Consider the following 19170-nt stretch of genomic DNA (forward strand, 5'->3'; position numbering starts at 1 on the left):
GACTGGCCAACCACTCGACACAAAGTTAACAAAAGCGTCTTCACAAACTAAACTATGACCTATCTCTAAAACTAAGCTTAACAGAGACTGTCTAACTTTCCATTCATACAGACTGTTTCTGTAGAAGCATTGAGGTCAAAATTGTATTTTTGAGTAGTTGTTTTCAAAGTCTGTGCATCCACAAACAGCTGAGGTTGCCTCTCGTGGTTAAGTAAGTCTCAGGGCTTCTTCTGCAAATGGAGCGCCACACTGCCACATGCTGTCAGCAGTTCGTACATTCTGGGCTCCAGTGTGCAATTTAAATCTCCTTTCTGGTCGTGAAAGAGATTGAAGGAACAAACATGCATTAAACATTTTAAAAAGACGGTTGAATGTCAGCAGGTGCAGTACATGTGTGATAAAACGTATACGGTGCAGTGCAGTGCTGCCTTCCTTGCCTACCCTGACCACACATCCCTGCATATCAGCGACGACCAGAACATCAACTAACACAAGCATACTGCAAGGATGACAAACTTGTCACACTACAGTATATCCTGATACTCATATACACATGTTAAGAATGAACACGGGGAAAACAACCACAGAGAAGACTTCCCACATCTTGTTTAGCTTCACCTACCCAACCCCGGAGTGGTGCCGGAAGCAGAAAGGACTGATACGAGGTTCCAGACTGGATGATGCCATCGTCATAGTCTTCATGAGCCTTGGAATCAAAAATGTGTTTTGTTCCTAGTTTGTGTATTGTTCTCCGTAAGTCTCGACTCAATTACTTATTTGATTTGATAAATCACTTTTGAATGCGCAAAGTGAGTATTAATGAGTCACCCAGAGTCACCCCTGATCATTTTGGGGGATTTTAATAGAGTACATCTTAACCGTGAACTTCCCAGATATAAGCAGCACATCGACTGTTTCACCAGAGAAGGCAATATTCTAGACCACTGCTATACAACAATCAAAAATTCATACGCTGGCGCGTTTTGGCTGCCTCTGCTCAACCCGTATCGTTTTTTGTTTAATTGTGTTTTAATCCACCTACATACAGACAGAAACTCATATGTGCTAAACTGGTTAAGACTGTGAAAAAATGGACAGATGAAGCAAAGCTAGCTCTACAAGAATGCTTAGACTGCACTGATTGGGGCGTCTTTGAAACTTCAACGGGCACACTGGATGAATACACAGACACTGTAACATCATACATCAGTTTCTGTGAGGTCATGTGTGTACCAGCGAAGTCCTTTCGCTCCTTCAACAATAACAAGCCATGGTTTACTCCCTAACTCAGGCAACTAAAGGGCTGTTCACACGGCAAGATTTGGTCCGGTGCTGCACCGGGGCTGCCCCAGTAGAGCGTTCACACGTGCAAATTAGCTCCGGGGTAGCCCCGGAAAAGAGCTTATACCGGACCAAATTTGACCCACCTCAGGGAGGTGGGTCAAATATTTGCTCCGGGGCAAATGCTCGTTTGCGAGGCAGCACCGGTGTAAATGTGCACGTGTGAACGCAACTGGGTTAAATTAGCTCCAGAGCAAATGCTTGTGAAGAGTACGTATGGCGAGAATGCGTTGCTTTCGTGCTCTGTCGGACTTCCGTAATGTGTTGATCCATAACGACACAAGACTTGGCTAGTAACATATTTCCATTTTGTAGGAGACTGGACTGTCTCGGAGTTGTTTGTTCCTTTGTTGTTTGTTCACAACCCCCTGCCCCCATAGAATTTATTTTGTGATTTCCTCTCTTGATTTTCTGTTTGGCGCAATAGTGTTTGCTTTTCTGAGTGTCATTGAAGTCATCGTTCATTTACGTTTTCTTGGGCGGTCACTCTTGAGCAGAAGGCACGGAAACCGAGAAGGAGAAGGAAGTGCCGGTCCAGTTGTCGCTTGAGTTGTGTATATACAGTACATTTCAAAAAGAACCAACACGACAGCTCGTTTTGTTCCGCTGCAGAAACTGCCGTGTGAACTCAAGTGGGGCAGCCCCGAGACTGTACCGGGGCTGCCCCGCTCACCGGCTTTGTACGTGTGAACGCTCCACACAATTTGCTGCGGTGCAAAATATCCCGCAACAAACTATCTCGGTGCAGCACCGGAGCAAATGTGTGCCGTGTGAATGGCCCTTAAGGAAAGAGAAAAAGGCCGCATTTAGAAGTGGAGATCGGGCACTGTACAAACACACCCGAAACCAATTGACAAAGGAAATTAACATCGCTAAGAGAAGCTATGCAGAGAGGCTGAAAAAACAGTTCACTGCTAACGACTCTGTGTGGAATGGCCTGAAAGCAATCACTAACTATAGAATGCCATCCCCCCCAAACAGTGAACAATAAGGGTCTTGCTAATGAACTAAACATGTTTTCTGCCGATTTGAAAAGGGCACCCCCATTTCCAACACACACACCCACCTCTACCAGAAACTACTCTATCTACCCCCCCCCCCCACCACCCTCTTTTTCTCCACTACAGATCCACGAACAGGACGTGAGACGGCTCTTCAAGCAGCAGAAGATCAAGAAAGCTGCGGGGCCCGACAAAGTGTCCCCCTCCTGCCTGAAAGTCTGCGCTGACCAGCTGGCTCCGGTCTTCACACAAATCTTCAGCAGATCCCTGGAGTTGTGTGAGGTCCTATCCTGCTTCAAACAGTCTACCATCATCCCAGTTCCCAAGAAATCGGAACTGAATGACTATAGGCCTGTCGCCCTGACGTCTGTGGTCATGAAGTCCTTTGAACGCCTTGTGCTGAACCACCTAAAGAACGTCACCGGACCCCTGCTGGACCCTCTCCAGTTTGCCTACCGGGCAAACAGGTCTGTGGAAGACGCAGTCAACATAGGTCTGTTTGTGGATTTCAGCTCTGCATTCAAAACCATCATCCCGGAACTCCTCACACCCAAACTTCTCCACCTCGGTGTGTCCCCTACAATCTGCCAGTGGATCCTCAGCTTCCTGACGGGACGGACACAATTGGTGAGACTGGGAGCAACAACAACATCAACACGCACCACCAGCACTGGAGCCCCACAGGGATGTGTCCTCTCTCCACTGCGCTTCTCCCTCTGCACAAACGATTGCACCTAAACAAATCCAGTTGTCAAACTCATAAAATTCGCAGACGACACCACGGTCATCGGTCTCATCAAAGACGGTGACGAGTCTGCGTACCGCCAACAAGTGGAGCAGCTGGAGCTCTGGTGCAGCCGACACAAACTCGGGCTGAACACGCTCAAGACTGTAGAGATGATCGTGGACTTCAGGAAACATTCTTCTCCACAGTTGCCCCTCACACTATCCAACTGCCCTGTGTCAACCGTCGAGACCTTCAAGTTCCTGGGAATCACAGTCTCCCAGGGCATGAAGTGGGAAGTCAATACCATCTCCATCCTGAAAAGGGCCCAGCAGAGGATGTACTTCCTGAGGCTGCTGAGGAAGCATGGCCCGCCACAGGTACGACAGTTCTACACGGGCGTCATCGAGTCAATCCTGTGTTCTTCCATCACGGTTTGTTTTGGGGCCGCCACAAAAAAGGACAAAATCCGACTTCAACGGACAGTTAGGAGGGCGAAAAAACCATTGGCACCGCCCTACCCACTCTTGAGGACTTGCACACTGCAAGAATCAAGACAAGAGCACGGAAAATCCTCCTGGATCCCCCGCACCCTGCCCACCACCTTTTCCAGCTACACCCCTCAGGCAGGCGCTACAGATCCATGCGCACCAAATCCAGTAGACACTTAAACAGCTTCTTCCTTCTAGCCATTAACTCCCTAAACAGTCACTGATGTAGTCACTCTTCTTGTACTACAAATACTGCTACTGGACACTCGAAAATGGTTCAACGATTTTCTGCACCAACTGTACAAACTGTCATAGTATTGTATTCTACCACTGTTCACTTTTGCTCTGCTTGATACTTTGCACATTGCCTCACAGTTGTCACTGGGTGGTACCACCGCACTACGGTTCACTTACATTACGAAATGTCCTTGCACACCTATTTGTCATGTCCGGAGACAAATTCCTTGTGTGTTCTACATACTTGGCCAATAAAGATGATTCAGATTCTGATTCTGATGAACAGGTCTTGTTAGGTGGTGGCACGCGGCAATGCGCCCTGGAGCCCACCATCATGATTAAAAAAATGTTTGGATAATTATGAAACAGGTGGCTTGTTGTGTTGTATTGTATGACTCTGCCTGTCCCTCTGAAATTGACACAGTTTCTGTTTCTTGTCATGGCCTCAGCTCCGGTTTGCTGAACTACGTACAGGTCACATTTCATCAATGATCTCTGATCCTCCGGCCTCAAGTCACCAAAGAATTGATTTAAAATTGAGCAAAGTCAACGAAAACCTTTTTTGTCAGTGTCCAGTTTCCTGAAGTTTAAAAGTTGGTTGATGCAAACAATGCATCTCTTCACTGTCGTTACAAACAACAAATAGAGTACTGTGTACCTGCTGCTCGTTTGGTATCGTGAGAAAACAATGCTGTTGTTTGCCATTGTTGGTTTGCGTTTCTGTACTGAGCACATAACCGACACGCTCATGATAACCTTGATTCTCGCAGAAAAAACAAAACAAAAACTTCCAGACCTGTTTTTAAATGATTGTGTTTTCAGGCTCCAAAACACAGTTAACAGCCAAAACAAATAGTCATTTTAATCTGTTTTCGGTTAAACAGCCAGAATAACCACAAAATTACAAAGCCATTCATTTTCTTCCTCTGTTACTCGCTTTTATCTCACGACAGCAGTATGTCTCCCACTGCCTTATTAGATAGGGCAGCAAGGCACTTTACACAAGATAAGGACAACAATAATGACTACAGTTTGCATCAGGACGCACAAACTCCTCAAGCTCTGAAAATGACAAACTTCAAAATGCTGGTTTCGAAAAACAGTACGATTCATCTCGACACTTCACTTCAGTAAATACAAAACAGCAAGGTCAGAATTGTATTGGCACCGGTGCGCACACGTTTGATGTACCATTTTGAGTGCCGTTACTGAAGTGGACAAGTGAGAAAAAGCGGAGCAACAAGTTCAAAATTCAAAAGCACTCAACTCATGGCTTTCTGCTAGGACGGTGAAACGTGGTTCCAAGTAAACAAAAGAAGACATTGGGATAAGATGGATCATTCTGAGTATTTTTGTCAAATAAAATAGTTTTACTATGATGCAATCAAACACAGATAAAATCATTTTCAATGTGACATAAGCTTTGTTTTTTTATTTTTTTTCAAAGTTCAGCCAATTCATGCTCATACACAGATACAGTCACGGCTCACAGGTAAGATAAGATTGATAAAGTCAGTTTTGAACGAATTTCATTGACATAGTTTGCGTCACGGCTCAGGAGAAGGGTAAGTGTTTTGTTGAAAAACAAACATAAACAACAACATCCGAAAGGTAATCATTTATGCTTATTCATGTTGCTAAATACGGAATAAAGTGGTACCTCTACTGATGAAATTAATTGGTGCTGGAAGAAATTTCCTAACTGGAAAAGTTCGTAAGTAGAGACGCGTTTTCCATGTAAATGCCCAAAGCCGTTCCACCCCCCCCCCCATTCAGACATAAATGTTTCCTAAAGCATAAAAATGAATATGTAACTATGTAACATATGTAACTAACATGTTAAAATTAAATTATTGCAGACTAAATGAGAGCCGTGCATAATGTAAAAACCAAAGAATGAGTAAAGAATAAAAATGATGGTCATTTAACTTTTACTGTGTCCTCTTTTTTTTGCCCTCTTTAGTCCATGTTCTCTCTCAGAGGTGCCTTTTCCTAGCCTTTTGTAAAGAACTGATCCAAAGATGCTTGCTTTTGTTGGCTTTAACAATCCTTCAAAAATGTCTGAGGCCAACATCGTGAGCGGTCACCCGACTGGTGAACACTTTTTTTGGGTGATTCATATTTACATAAAACTATCGTAACACCTCAGGGCCTGTGGAATGAATGACGAGGACGCTGCATCGACACATATCTCTCTATCTACACAAACAGACACATTCGGTAGAAGTCCCTCTTCGCCAATGGGGTGCCAGGATGATGCTCGGTTGTAGCCAATGGCGGAGCAGCTATAAGTATGTTGCGTTCAGGAAACTCAGGGCGGCGAGTAGCAGCCCATACTGTATTTTCACCGTTCGTATATTGAAATTTCTTTTGCAACAAGAGACAATACTTTCCTGTTGAGACGTTTTGTAAGTTGAAAATTTCGCATGAAGAGATGTTCCGAAGTAGAGCTACCACTGTACTATCTTCTCCAACTTTTTTTATTGGATTTCATAGTGCATACGTTAACCAGTTAACCTAAATTCACCAAAGATCACCATCAATCAAGCACATTTAATTGTGTTTGTTTTATTTTTTTCAAATCATGTCAAATCAAAACAACAGTAGCGAGCCAGTGAAGTACCCGTTTGGTTTGATTATGGACTTATTGACAGGCAAAAAGAAGTGTTAGTGTCATGTCAAACACTGCATGAGCAAAGACAAAGTGTCATTACTCAGACGCATGTCACAGTCCTCCAGCAGCATGGCCATCGACCCGTGCACTCGACATATTCATGGTTTCTCACAGGGAGGTGCATTGATCTCACATTGTGTCCACTTCCACAGCCTTTTGAACGTTTCCCTTGCAAGAACACACCAGAGAGCTCTCAACACCAGCAAAAATCTGCACTCCATTTGCCTTTCAATTCAAATATCAAAACATACTTTTCGTGACATACAGAGGTCATAGAAACGTACGGAAATATAGAATGTTTCTTCACATGACACTCAAATTGGCAATAGAGGTTAAATGTAAATGTTTTTTTCTATAATATAGGGACATTACGAATGAACATCAAATGGTCATTACTGCCATTTAACAGTATATGTATGGAAATGTGATAATAAGATATCCTTTATTTGTCCCACACTAGGGAAATTTACAGCCTCCAGCAGCAAGAATGTAGGTAGAAAGAAGAAAGAAGAAAAAACAAACAAACACCGTTCAATAAAATGCAATATAAATACAAAATGGATAAATTGCAGTGCTATTTACAATTGTTTTTCACATCATTTTATTAGTATTATTATTATTGTTGTTATTTTTATTCAGCAGCCTGAAAGCAGTCGGTAGGAACGAGCGCCGGTATCTGTCCTTGCAGCGCGGGTGTAACAGTCTCTTGCTGAAGGAGCTACCTAGTGCTGTCAGGGTGGGCTGGAGAGGGTAGGAGGGACTGTCCATCATAGCTTTTAGCTTAGTTAGCATCCTTCCGTTGCCCACCTCTTCCAGAGTGTCAAGGGAGCAGCCCAGGACAGAACTGGCCTTCCTGACCAGTCGCTCCAGTCTCTTTCTGTCCCGGGCTGAGATGCTGCCTGAACAGCAGACAATGCCATAATGGATGGCCGAGGCCACCACCGAGTTATAGAAAGTCTTAAGGAGCGAACCCTGAACCCCTAAAGACCTGTTTCCTGAGTAGGAAGAGTCGGATCTGTCCTTTCCTAATCAGGGTGATGTGATACATACTGTCTTGGTGGAACAAGCATGCGTTCAAATGGGCCAAAACTGCAGCAAAGGCCACAAGTGACACCGACACAATCGTGTACTGTACTATGTGATTATCACTAGGTCGGTTCACACTCATGTTCAGTGATTAATTCTCTGTGTTTGTGCTCAAGGGCATACATGTTCTGACAATACGTGAAGACATCAGTGCGACATACGACGACACATCACAGTTGGGTTGCCATGGCTCAGTGTTGAAACACAGCTCAAATCTTCAATTGACTTCCTGTATCTCATTTTCATCTCAATTCTTCAGCTCGTGATTGCAGTTGCTTGGTTGCATTTCAGACCTCACCCACGCTTGATTATTTTGGATGACTTTTTACCCTTGATCACCCTTTCACCATCCCTGTTTCCTTCCTGAATGTACACCCACATTCAATAAAAAATTATCATGCCATGCACTCTCTTTCCACAGGCAAATAATGGCATTTCACTGACCGGTGTGCACCGAAATACCTGATTTGGCCATTTTACCATTTGAGCCATGCCCACAGTGAACAAACATAGTTTTACCAGGAAGCTTTTTCATAGGATTATGAATAAAGGAATTGAAATAATCCAGTTTCATTGCATATGCATTTTATGCATCTCAGTTTTTAACCATTTTTACATCTAAAAAGAAGCTAAATCTGCACCGCTGGGAAAATGTCAAAATGACAGCATACACCACTTTAACTTGGGCAGTCAAGACACAAGCGGTACTGCTCGTGATGCTGCTTTAACGGGACATCGCTTACATTATGTAATTGTCACAAGAATGCATAGTCTTCTTCTTTGGTGCACCAAATAAAGGGCAAAAGATGCCACCTCATAGCATTAGTTTCAGTATACAAACTAATGCCCAATTAAATCTCATTGTCAATATCTTCTCACAGTGAAGCTGTTGCGTGAACATGTTGAATTAAAGTTTCACAACAGTCAACTAAAGTTCCCATTTTAAGTTACTCTCAGGTCAGCCTGCATTGGAGCCTTAGTTGGATGCCAATGGGAGATAGAGGCCAAGGCAACCTCCAGGCCAGGCTCTCCTGGAGATCCCAGGTTATCCAGTTACATGATTAGAGTAGTGCACTGACGTCAAATAAGTTTCCTCCTTTCTGAGTGTTCTTTGTGCAGCTTGGCCCCATGGTTAATGTGTGCCCCCGGACACACGCAAAGCACTGTTTGCAACCTGAGTATAGGGAATCAGATTCCAACTTCTCTCATACACTGGAAAGCCTGGTCTCTCCACCAACACACACGCAAACAAAAACAAACACGGACAAACAGAGTGGTCTTCATCTGACAAAAGGCTTTAGTTGGATTAAAGGGGAGGCTTATAATGCATTTGGCATCAGCACTGCGTGTCAGGAGGCCACAAAGAATGTATGTCATTCTCGTATCAGCACAGTCTGACACTTTCTCTTCTTTCTCTGTTTCTTCACTCTCTTTCTAGCCTCTCCTCACATTTTCGTGGCGTTGGCTTGTCGCTCAGTCATTTCTTCTGGCAAGTCACCCTATCCTCTCGGGGGGGGGGGGGGGGGGGGGTTCTCTTGCATTATTAAACGCAACGCAACTCAACTCAACTTTATTTATAATTTTCCAAGACTGGCTCTGATTTTTAAATCACTATTACGCATGCTGTGAATTTAACTATATTTTATGTCAGCTCTATCCCTGGAATTAAATGATGACGCTAAAACTATTCTTAGCGTCGTGGCCTTTTATGAGCAAGGGGGAAATGACAATTTAGAAGTCACTTGAGGGGAAATTCCATTTCGCATGTTGGACATGGGCGACGTAAACGCATGCAACAATTAAAATGGAATAATGGAAACATTTAGTCAAGGCAACAGGGATGAACACTTATTCCCGATGGCCTATATCTCTAATAAAAAGAGAATTTGGATCGTTAGCTCCCAGGCATACCTGAGTAGCGCTGTCATCTTCGCCTATGAAAATGTCTTTCATCCTAACTGCACCGTTACCTTTAGACGGGCTTTCTCACGTATCCCTGACAAAAGGATGTCTGCTGTGAAAGACAAATTCAACTCAGTGAGCTCAGAGGGATAGTGGATTTGGGTCGGCATACCCAGACGGATTCAGTCACTTACTGATGCCCAATTCCAAAGCCGGTTGCTGTGCAATACCATCTTATAGATTACCGGTAGTGACAAAACACTGACTGCATGACCCTTGAGGTATGCTAGGACATCAAAGAGAGGTGAAAGTGTATGTGAGAAAAAAAAATCTAAGTGGTGATAAAGCGAAGTGAAAAAGTAAGAGGAATCTAGAGACACCTCATAAAAGGAAGGGTAAAATGGCTTTAAATAGAGACTTTATATCCTGAGAAATGTAAAGACTAAGGGTCAAAATAAGCATATTTAAAAAGAGGTAGAAAACAAAACAAACAAAAGGGGTGAGCAGGTCTTCATGCAGCTGAGTCACTCACTGCAAAGCAGCCGCAGAGACAAGTCCTGCCAACATTCAGTTCACAGCACAGGCACTGATTAAAAAAAAAAAAAAATCTGTCAAAGTGGCCCCAGCAGCTGCAGCCGAGCAAGCCGAGACTGATACAATCGCATGATAATCCGTCTTCATTCAAATGCATCGCAGCTGAAGTGAAAAGCATCCTGTGCTCATCTGAAGGCTTGGTCACATTTTGGGGTAAAATGATGAGGGTATGACAGTGATAATCAGGTGCAACTTTTGAGTGTGCAAAATATATTCCTTTGACCAAGAATGAACCACCAAAGCTTATTCAAAGCAACGATAATGAGGATTACTGTCAATATTATTCACATAATAACAATATGCTAACAATGGCAAAGTGTCAAATAAGACAAAAGTTTTGAGACTTGATGCTATTAGCTCAAAGTGTTTCATAGCCGCCGGGGACATGCAGAGGGTGGGGAGTGGGGGGGGAGGGGGATCTTTGGGTGCTTTAGTACCTGCCTATTTTTCCCTTGATGCCCAAAGTGCTCTTTTTCTATTTCCTTCCGCAGGCGCTTGTGTGTGAAAGCATGTCTGCGGTGCTTCAGCAGTAAAACGTTGTGTAACTCAGTCGAAAAATGGGTTAAGATAAAACTAATGTCAGAATCGAAAAGATCTAAGCTTTGGATTTCAGCATGAAAATGACAGAGGGGAAGGCAGCACGAGCTGTGCAACGGGTCAAAAATGGCATAAAAGGGCATGAAAATGAGGCAGTCGCAACCCCCTTAATTAAATGGCAATGTTCAGGGATAATAAGATATCCTTTATTTGTCCCACACTGGGGAAATTTAATGTGGTGTGAGTCGCTTTCTGTTAAATGTCTGACTCCATGGCCCAGATCAAGTCAAATCAGAGACCGAAGCTCAAGCTGATGTCATGACCTCTCTGTCTACCTTGCTATTTTACTGAAACAAAGTCTTCCTTTTTTATGTTTCCAATTAGTGCTCACTGCTTTACAAATCTCGTATGTATGGAACCCAGTTAAGAAAAACATACAGTAATTTGGAATTAGCGATTGCGTGCTGAGCAGAGTTGTGATGCAGAAGATTTCAAATTGGGCTTCGGCACTCTTGAGTTTGGAAATGCATGCTTATATATATATATAGCACATAACACCATCCAGTGTGGGTCCTTGGGCAAGATCCTTCACGCTAATGCCTACCTCATACAATGATGAGAGACAATAAAATGAATGACATGCCGGCTCAGACATCGCCCGGCCAAAGAAGGACTGCGTCAGGTGCTGGGGAACCAGAGCACCTTGATGAAAAATGGGCTACTGGAACAAAGCGGAGAAGGGCGAGATGCGATAACATGGCTCTGTTGGAATGCTACTAATCAAGCAACCCTAGTCAGAGGGGTTACACATGCAGAGAATGTGGGCTAAATGGTTACTTCGAAACCCACAGTCACGGTTGACCACGAAACAACTAGTAGCTCAGTGTTCCAACATCCACAAACGGCAACTGCTGTCACAACTTGAGATTGATGAGGTCCAACGCAGGTTCCATGGTGAAGGGCCCCAGGCTGCCAGATCAGAGGAGGAGGTCATACAAGAGATTGGGAGGCAAGCCCCAATGAATGCAGATGATGAGATTGGGAGGCCAGCCCCAATGAATGAAATGCTGAGTGAGGCAGCAACTGACTTAAAAGCTAAGATCATGGCAAGAATGAAAGCTGGGCAACCTAGAAACCGATTACAACGGCTATGTGAAGTACCTGAAAGTCTCATGGAAAGTGTGAATGCAGCACTGAGGGCGATCCCTACCGTAATGATCACGGAAACCAATAAGATAAGATATCCTTTATTTGTCCCACAATGGGGAAATTTACAGCCTCCAGCAGCAAGAATGTATGTAGAAAGAAGAAGAGAAAAAAAACAACAACAAACATCTTTCAATTAAATACAATATGAACACAAATGGATAAATAAATACTATTTACAATTTACCTTCACATCATTTAATTATTATTATTATTATGATTGTTATTTTTATTCATCTGCCTGACAGCAGTCGGTAGGAACGAGCGTCGGTATCTCTCCTTCTTGCAGCGCGGGTGTAACAGTCTCTGGCTGAAGGAGCTACCAAGTGCTGTCAGGGCGGGCTGGAAGGGGTGGGAGGGACTGGCCATCATAGCTTTTAGCTTAGTTAGCATCCTTCTGTTGCCCACCTCCTCCAGAGTGTCAAGGGAGCAACCCAGGACAGAACTGGCCTTCCTGACCTGTCGCTCCAGTCTCTTTCTGTCCCGGGCCGAGATGCTGCCTGACCAGCAGACAATGCCATAATAGATGGCCGAGGCCACCACCGAGTTACAGAACGTCTTAAGGAGTGACCCCTGAACCCCAAAGACCTCAGTTTCGGCTCTGTCCTTTCCTAATCAGGGTGTCCGTGTTTGTGGACCAGCCTCCAGCAGCAAGAATGTATGTAGAAAGAAGAAGAGAAAAAAAACAACAACAAACATCTTTCAATTAAATACAATATGAACACAAATGGATAAACGTATTGTGAGGGTTTGTTGGGAGCGTCTGGCGGAATCCCCTGTCAGAAGGAGTTTCAACTCCCACCTCCGACAGAGCTTTTCCCATGTTCTGGAGGAGACGGGGGACATTGAGTCCGAGTGGACCATGTTCCGTGCCTCTATTGTTGAGGCGGCCAATCTGAGTTGTGGCCGTAAGGTGGTTGGTGCCTGTCGTGGCGGCAACCCTCGTACTCGCTGGTGGACACCAGCAGTAAGGGATGCCGTCAAGCTGAAGAAGGAGTCCTATCAAGCCTTTATGGCCTGTGGGACCCCAGAGGCAGCTGACGGGTATCGACTGGCCAAGCGGAACGCAGCTTTGGTGGTTCCCGAGGTAAAAACCCGAGCATGGGAAGAGTTCGGTGAGGCCATGGAAGCCGACTTCCGGACGGCTTCGAGGAAATTCTGGTCCGCCATCCGACGTCTCAGGAGGGGGAAGCAGTGCACCACTGACACTGTGTACAGTGGGGATAGGGCGCTGCTGACTTCGACTCGGGATGTTGTGAACCGGTGGGCAGAGTACTTTGAAGACCTCCTCAACTCCACCAATACGCCTTCTTTGGAGGAAGCAGAGCCTGGGGACTCTGAGGTGGGCTCTCCTATTTCTGTGGTTGAAGTCACCAATGTGGTTAAAAAGCTCCTCGGTGGCAAGGCCCCAGGGGTGGATGAGATCCGCCCGAAGTTCCTCAAGGTTCTGGATGTTGTGGGGCTGTCCTGGTTGACACGCCTCTGAAACATTGCGTGGTCAACGGGGAGAGTGCCTCTGGATTGGCAGACCGGGGTGGTAGTACCTCTTTTTAAAAAGGGGGACCGGAGGGTGTGTTCCAACTACTGAGGGATCACACTCCTCAGCCTCCCTGGTAAGGTCTATTCAGGGGTGCTGGAGAGGAGGGTCCGTCAGGAAGTCGAGCCTCAGATTGAGGAGGAGCAGTGTGGTTTTCGTCCCGGCCGTGGAACAGTGGACCAGCTCTACACCCTTAGCAGGGTTCTCGAGGGTATGTGGGAATTCGCCCAACCAGTCTACATGTGTTTTGTGGACTTGGAGAAGGCGTTTGACCGTGTCCCTCGGGGAGTTCTGTGGGGGGTGCTTTGTGGGTATGGAGTACGAAACCCCTGATACGGGCTGTTCGGTCACTATACCACCGATGTCAGAGTTTGGTTCGCATTGCCGGCAGTAAGTCGGAATCGTTTCCAGTGAGGGTGGGACTCCGCCAAGGCTGCCCTTTGTCACCGATTCTGTTCATAACCTTTATGTACAGAATCTCTAGGCGCAACCGAAGCGTTGAGGGGGTCCGTTTTGGTGGCCTCAGTATTGCATCCCTGCTTTTTGCAGATGATGTGGTGCTGTTGGCTCCTTCAAACAGGGCTCTCCAACTCTCACTGGAGCGTTTCGCAGCCGAGTGTGAAGCGGTTGGGATGAAAATCAGCACCTCCAAATCTGAAACCATGGTCCTCAGTTGGAAAAGGGTGGAGTGCCCCCTCCGGGTCGGGGGGGGAGATCTTGCCCCAACTGGAGGAGTTTAAGTATATTGGGGTCTTGTTCACGAGTGAGGGCAGGAGGGAGCGAGAGATCGACAGGCGGATCGGTGCAGCGTCTGCTGTGATGCGGACGTTGTATCGGTCTGTCGTGGTGAAGAAGGAGCTGAGCCAAAGGGCGAAGCTCTCGATTTACCGGTCGATCTACGTTCCAACCCTCATCTATGGTCACGAGCTATGGGTCGTGACCGAAAGAACGAGATCCCGGATACAAGCGGCCGAAATGAGTTTTCTCCGCAGGGTGTCCGGGCTCTCCCTTAGAGATAAGGTGAGAAGCTCGGTCATCCGGGAGGGGCTCAGAGTCGAGCCGCTTCTCCTCCACATCGAGAGGAGCCAGATGAGGTGGCTTGGGCATCTGATTCGGATGCCTCCTGAACGCCTCCCTGGTGAGGTGTTCCGGGCATGTCCCACTGGGAGGAGACCCCGAGGAACACCCAGGACACGCTGGAGAGACTATGTCACCCAGCTGGCCTGGGAATGCCTCGGGATCCCCCGGGGAGAGCTGGAAGAAGTAGCTAGGGAGAGGGAAGTCTGGGCTTCCCTGCTAAAGCTGTTGCCCCCGCGACCCGGCCCCGGATAAGCGGTAGAAGATGGACGGATGGATGTGAAGTACCATCTGAAAGTCTCATGGAAAGTGTGAATGCAGCACTGAGGGCGATCCCTACCGTAACGATCACAGAAACAAATGAGCTGATATACGCTTCAGCATCAGTGATCCTGGAGACTCTGGGCTATAAGAGCAACCATGGAAGCCATGAGATACATTACCCACCATGGAAAAGACGGTTGGAGGCTAAGATCAAGGCGGCCCGGAAAGATGTGAGTCAATTGACCGAGGCCAAGAGAGGTGTGATGAAAAGGCAGATACCCGAGAGGTACATCCAGATGACCATACCTGAAGAAGAAACTGCCAAACAAAGGCTCCAAGCCTTGTCCAGTCGCCTAAAGCGGTACACGAAAGAGAATGAGGCCAGACGAATAAACAGGCTGTTCGCAACACAACCAGCGAAAGTGTACGCTCAGTGGCATGGTCCTAACAACAGAGCTGACCCACCAAGACTGGAAACTGAAAGGTACTGGAAAGGCATATGGGAGAAGGAGGTTGCACATAACAGCAGTGCACAATGGCTGGTGACCCTGAGAGAGGAGCACAGCAACCTCCCTGAACAGAACCCAGTTACCATAACCACCATAGGTCCACACCTACTGGCTAAAGAAACTAACAGCACTCCATGAGCGCCTAGCAGTACAAATGAACCAGCTGCTGATGGATGGGACTCACCCAGAATGGCTAACCGAAGGGCGAACGATCCTGATCATGAAGGATCCCTCGAAGGGTGCAGCCCCATCCAACTATCGGCCAATAATAACCTGTCTCTCCACAACATGGAAGCTAATGTCAGGCATCATTGCGGCTAAGATAAGTGGACACATGGATCAATACATGCACGAAGCACAGAAGGGCATTGATAGAGATACCAGAGGAGCCAAACATCAGCTCCTGGTTGACAGAACAGTCGCACAAGAGTGCAGGTCCCGACGTACCAACCTGTGCACAGCTTGGATTGATTACAAGAAAGCCTATGACTCGATGCCACATACATGGATCACTGAATGCTTGGAGTTGTATAAGGTGAACAGGACCCTAAGAGCCTTCGTTGCGAACTCGATGAGGATGTGGAAAACCACACTTGAAGCCAATGGCGAGCCACTTACCCAAGTGTCCATCAAATGTGGCATATACCGAAGTGATGCGCTCTCCCCACTGCTGTTCTGCATAGGACTGAACCCCCTAAGCCAAGTAATCACCAAGACAGGCTATGAATACCGCCTCAGAAATGGAGCTACGATCAGTCACCTCCTCTACATGGATGTCATAAAGCTGTATGCTAAGATTCCCTGATCCACACAACCAGGATCTACAGCAGCGACATCGGGATGCCATTCGGGCTTGAGAAATGTAGTCGGATGGTGACTAAGAGAGGAAAGGTAGTCCGCACTGAAGGGGTCTCACTCCCTGAAGGAACAATAGCAGATATTGAGGACAGCTACAAGTACCTTGGTATACCACAAGCCAATGGCAACCTCGAACTGGCAACAAGGAAAGCGGCTGCGGCCAAATACCTCCAGCGAGTGAGGCAAGTCCTAAGAAGCCAGCTCAATGGCAAGAATAAGACCCGGGCAATAAACAGCTATGCCCTGCCAGTGATCAGATACCCTGCAGGAATAATAATGTGGCCAAAGGAAGAGATTCAGACCACAGACGTTAAGACCTGAAAGTTCCTAACCATGCATGGGGGGTTCCATCCCAAATCCAGCACCCTGAGATGCACAGAGGCACTCATCCTGGCTGCTCAGGAGCAGGCCTTGAGCACCAGAGCCATCGAGGCCCAGATTCTGGGACTTCCGGGTAGAGTGAACGCTGGTGCGTTTTGGCTGCCGCTGCTCTCCCACAAACTTTTGTGTTTTACGGTGTTTTTACACTCGATTGTTTTACTGTTTCGCATGGAATCACGATTATCATCTCACAGTCATTCCACCCAGCCCCCATTCACGCCTGCCTCGCACTCTCAACTATCTTTGACTGTTTCGTCCCGGCGTCTCAGCGTCCGACCTGTCAACCTGTCGCTCCTCCATCGACCTGTCAAGGGTCTGCTCCAGTACTCGTTGGCCGAGCTCCTTCGGCTCCGCTTCCAATGGCTGGGCCCTCCTCCTGCTCTACACCGGCTCCCGGACATCGTTCGCTTTCCTTCCCGGAAATATATTCATCGTGGGTCTCGTCGGGGCTTCTGCCTCAACCGATCCAACACCATCATCTCCTTCTGGTCTTCCTCCCGTCGGCCATCCAGAAACGCCGGCCGATCCATCGACCATCGTGCGTTAGCCGGCTTGGCTAGGTCGGCTAACGGCCCCCGCAACTGCCGCCGTCAACTTCGGGCTACTTAACATCCGTTCGCTTACTGGGAAGGGTAATCTCATTCAAGATATCCTCACGGACCGTAAGATTGACATTCTTTGCTTGAATGAAACCTGGCAAACTCCCGGGGACTTCTCACAGTTGAACGATTCCACTCCCCCGGGATTTGTTTACATTTCCAAGCCCCGCGATTCTGGTCGTGGAGGAGGTCTCGCGATAGTATACCGCGAGAAGTGGAAAGTACTTTCGGTTTCTCTCCCGCCACTTTCCTCCTTTGATTGCCTTGCCTGTCAAATATCCGGACCCATCCCCACGATTATTGCCACAGTGTACCGCTCCTCCAAACCCCAACGCGACTTTTTAAATGAAAAAGTGTCTGTCACCAATAATCCTGGGAGATTTTAATATACATATGGACAACACTGCTCTTCCTCTCACCGCTAGTTTATAACTCATATGAAGAGGCTCAACAGCCACACTCTCAACATGGTAAACAACAACAACACAGATCAAGCCACTTCACTTGTTCCACTTCAACACAAGGATAGAAGCATCGAACTGAATGCAAAACTGCTTCGCAGCTTTCAAACAGATGGATCCTTGCTGTGTTCTATTAAGTCGCAGTTTTTTTCATAGTTTTGCCGGGGTTGCGATTTATACTCTGGAGCGACTTATGTGTGAAATTATTAACACATGATTATGTCATTTCACAAGTTATTTTCCTATTAAACCACAAGAGGTCGCTCTCAGCCTGTTGATAAATGGATGGTGAGTCTGCCGTAAGCGACGTAGAAGAGGAAGCGGCGTATCGTCTACCGCCCGAGTTGGGGAGTTGTTTAAAAGTGACACCGAGGATGAAGATTTCATTGGATTTCGTGATTTGGAGTGAAACTGATAGATTGGTAGACGTGTTAGCATGTTCTTTTTGCTATAGTTATCGGAATAACTCTTAATATGTTACGTCGTTCCTGACATTACCAGGCATGTCAGTCATGTAACGTTAGTATACCGTACACTTATTCAGCCTGTTGTTCTCTCTTTGACTTTTATTTTAAATTGCCTTTCAAGATGACATGTATGTTTTTGGTGTTGGATTTTATCAACTAAATTTCCCCCCAAAATGCGACTTATACTCCAGTGCGACTTATGTATGTTTTTTCCTTCTTAGTTATGCATTTTTTGGCTTGTGCGACTTATAATCAGGAGTGACGTATAATCGGAAAAATACGGTAGTAATGGAGGGCAGAACGATGGACATAGGTTAGCACCGACCTTGTGCCTGCATTTCTGCGATTCTAAACATTATTCGGTTCGTTTCGCAACTGACATCCAGCACTCGATGCTCATTTTCCATTAGCCTGTCAATAGGATTTTACATTGAAATCCAGCATTCGGAGTGACATTGTCACTAAAATGCAGAATGTCTTGTATTTAAATATACAATGTGCGCATTAATTTTGTTTTGTATTTAATTTCACAGTAAATTCCAACTGTCAACAATAAACAGTAAGTTTCTTCATAAATTTGCTGCTCAAGCACCACGGTGCATTCAGGGTGCTTTCATAATGCAGGAACTTGCAAACAGACACACTGTTCGGCACATTAATCGTTTTTTTATTGATTGTTTACATGATTGTGAGAAAGGATCATGGAAATTTAATTCAATTACTAATTAACTGCCCAGCCAGAGTACTCCAGCTTCCTTCCATTCATGTTTGGCTGAGTGATTCTTCTAAATTGTCCTTAGAATGACCACCTCACAGTTCAGAGGTTGTTAGAATCCAGACTTCTTTTCTCGACTTTGCAAGTGCTCCTCGAGCGTGTGTGGGTTTTCTCTGAGTAATCCGGTTTCCTCCGCTAGATAAGTGGATCCGAACACTGTGTTACTTATCGTTGCTAAATATTTACCAGTTCTGTCTGGTTTTGTTTGTAACTACAAATAAAGTGGGCAGGAGGGCTGGGACACGTCACAAATTTGCATTCTTATGAGACTGAAAAGGACTTCAAATGGCTGCCTGTATCAGCACATAGATGTGATGTTTTCAACACATTTCTTTTCGAATAATTACTTTGCAGATTTTAAGGAAAATATGATTGCATAAGGCGGCCCGGTAGGCCAGTGGTTAGCACGTCGGCTTCACAGTGCAGAGGTACCGGGTTCGATTCCAGCT

The 19170-nt window shown here is 46.1% G+C and overlaps 1 protein-coding gene and 1 long non-coding RNA gene across 4 annotated transcripts in view; one reads left to right on the forward strand and one right to left on the reverse strand.

Moving 5' to 3' along the window:
- Positions 1-14490, forward strand: part of LOC127605760 (uncharacterized) — a 131791-nt gene extending 117301 nt beyond the window's left edge. Inside the window, exon 2 of the long non-coding RNA XR_007963656.1 lies at positions 14351-14490. This is a non-coding gene — a long non-coding RNA (uncharacterized LOC127605760). The remainder of the gene's footprint in view (positions 1-14350) is intronic.
- Positions 1-19170, reverse strand: part of pde4ba (phosphodiesterase 4B, cAMP-specific a) — a 176392-nt gene that overhangs the window by 103795 nt on the left and 53427 nt on the right. The window lies entirely within an intron of this gene.

Source organism: Hippocampus zosterae, chromosome 8 (assembly GCF_025434085.1).
Source record: "Hippocampus zosterae strain Florida chromosome 8, ASM2543408v3, whole genome shotgun sequence".
NCBI lineage: Eukaryota > Metazoa > Chordata > Actinopteri > Syngnathiformes > Syngnathidae > Hippocampus > Hippocampus zosterae.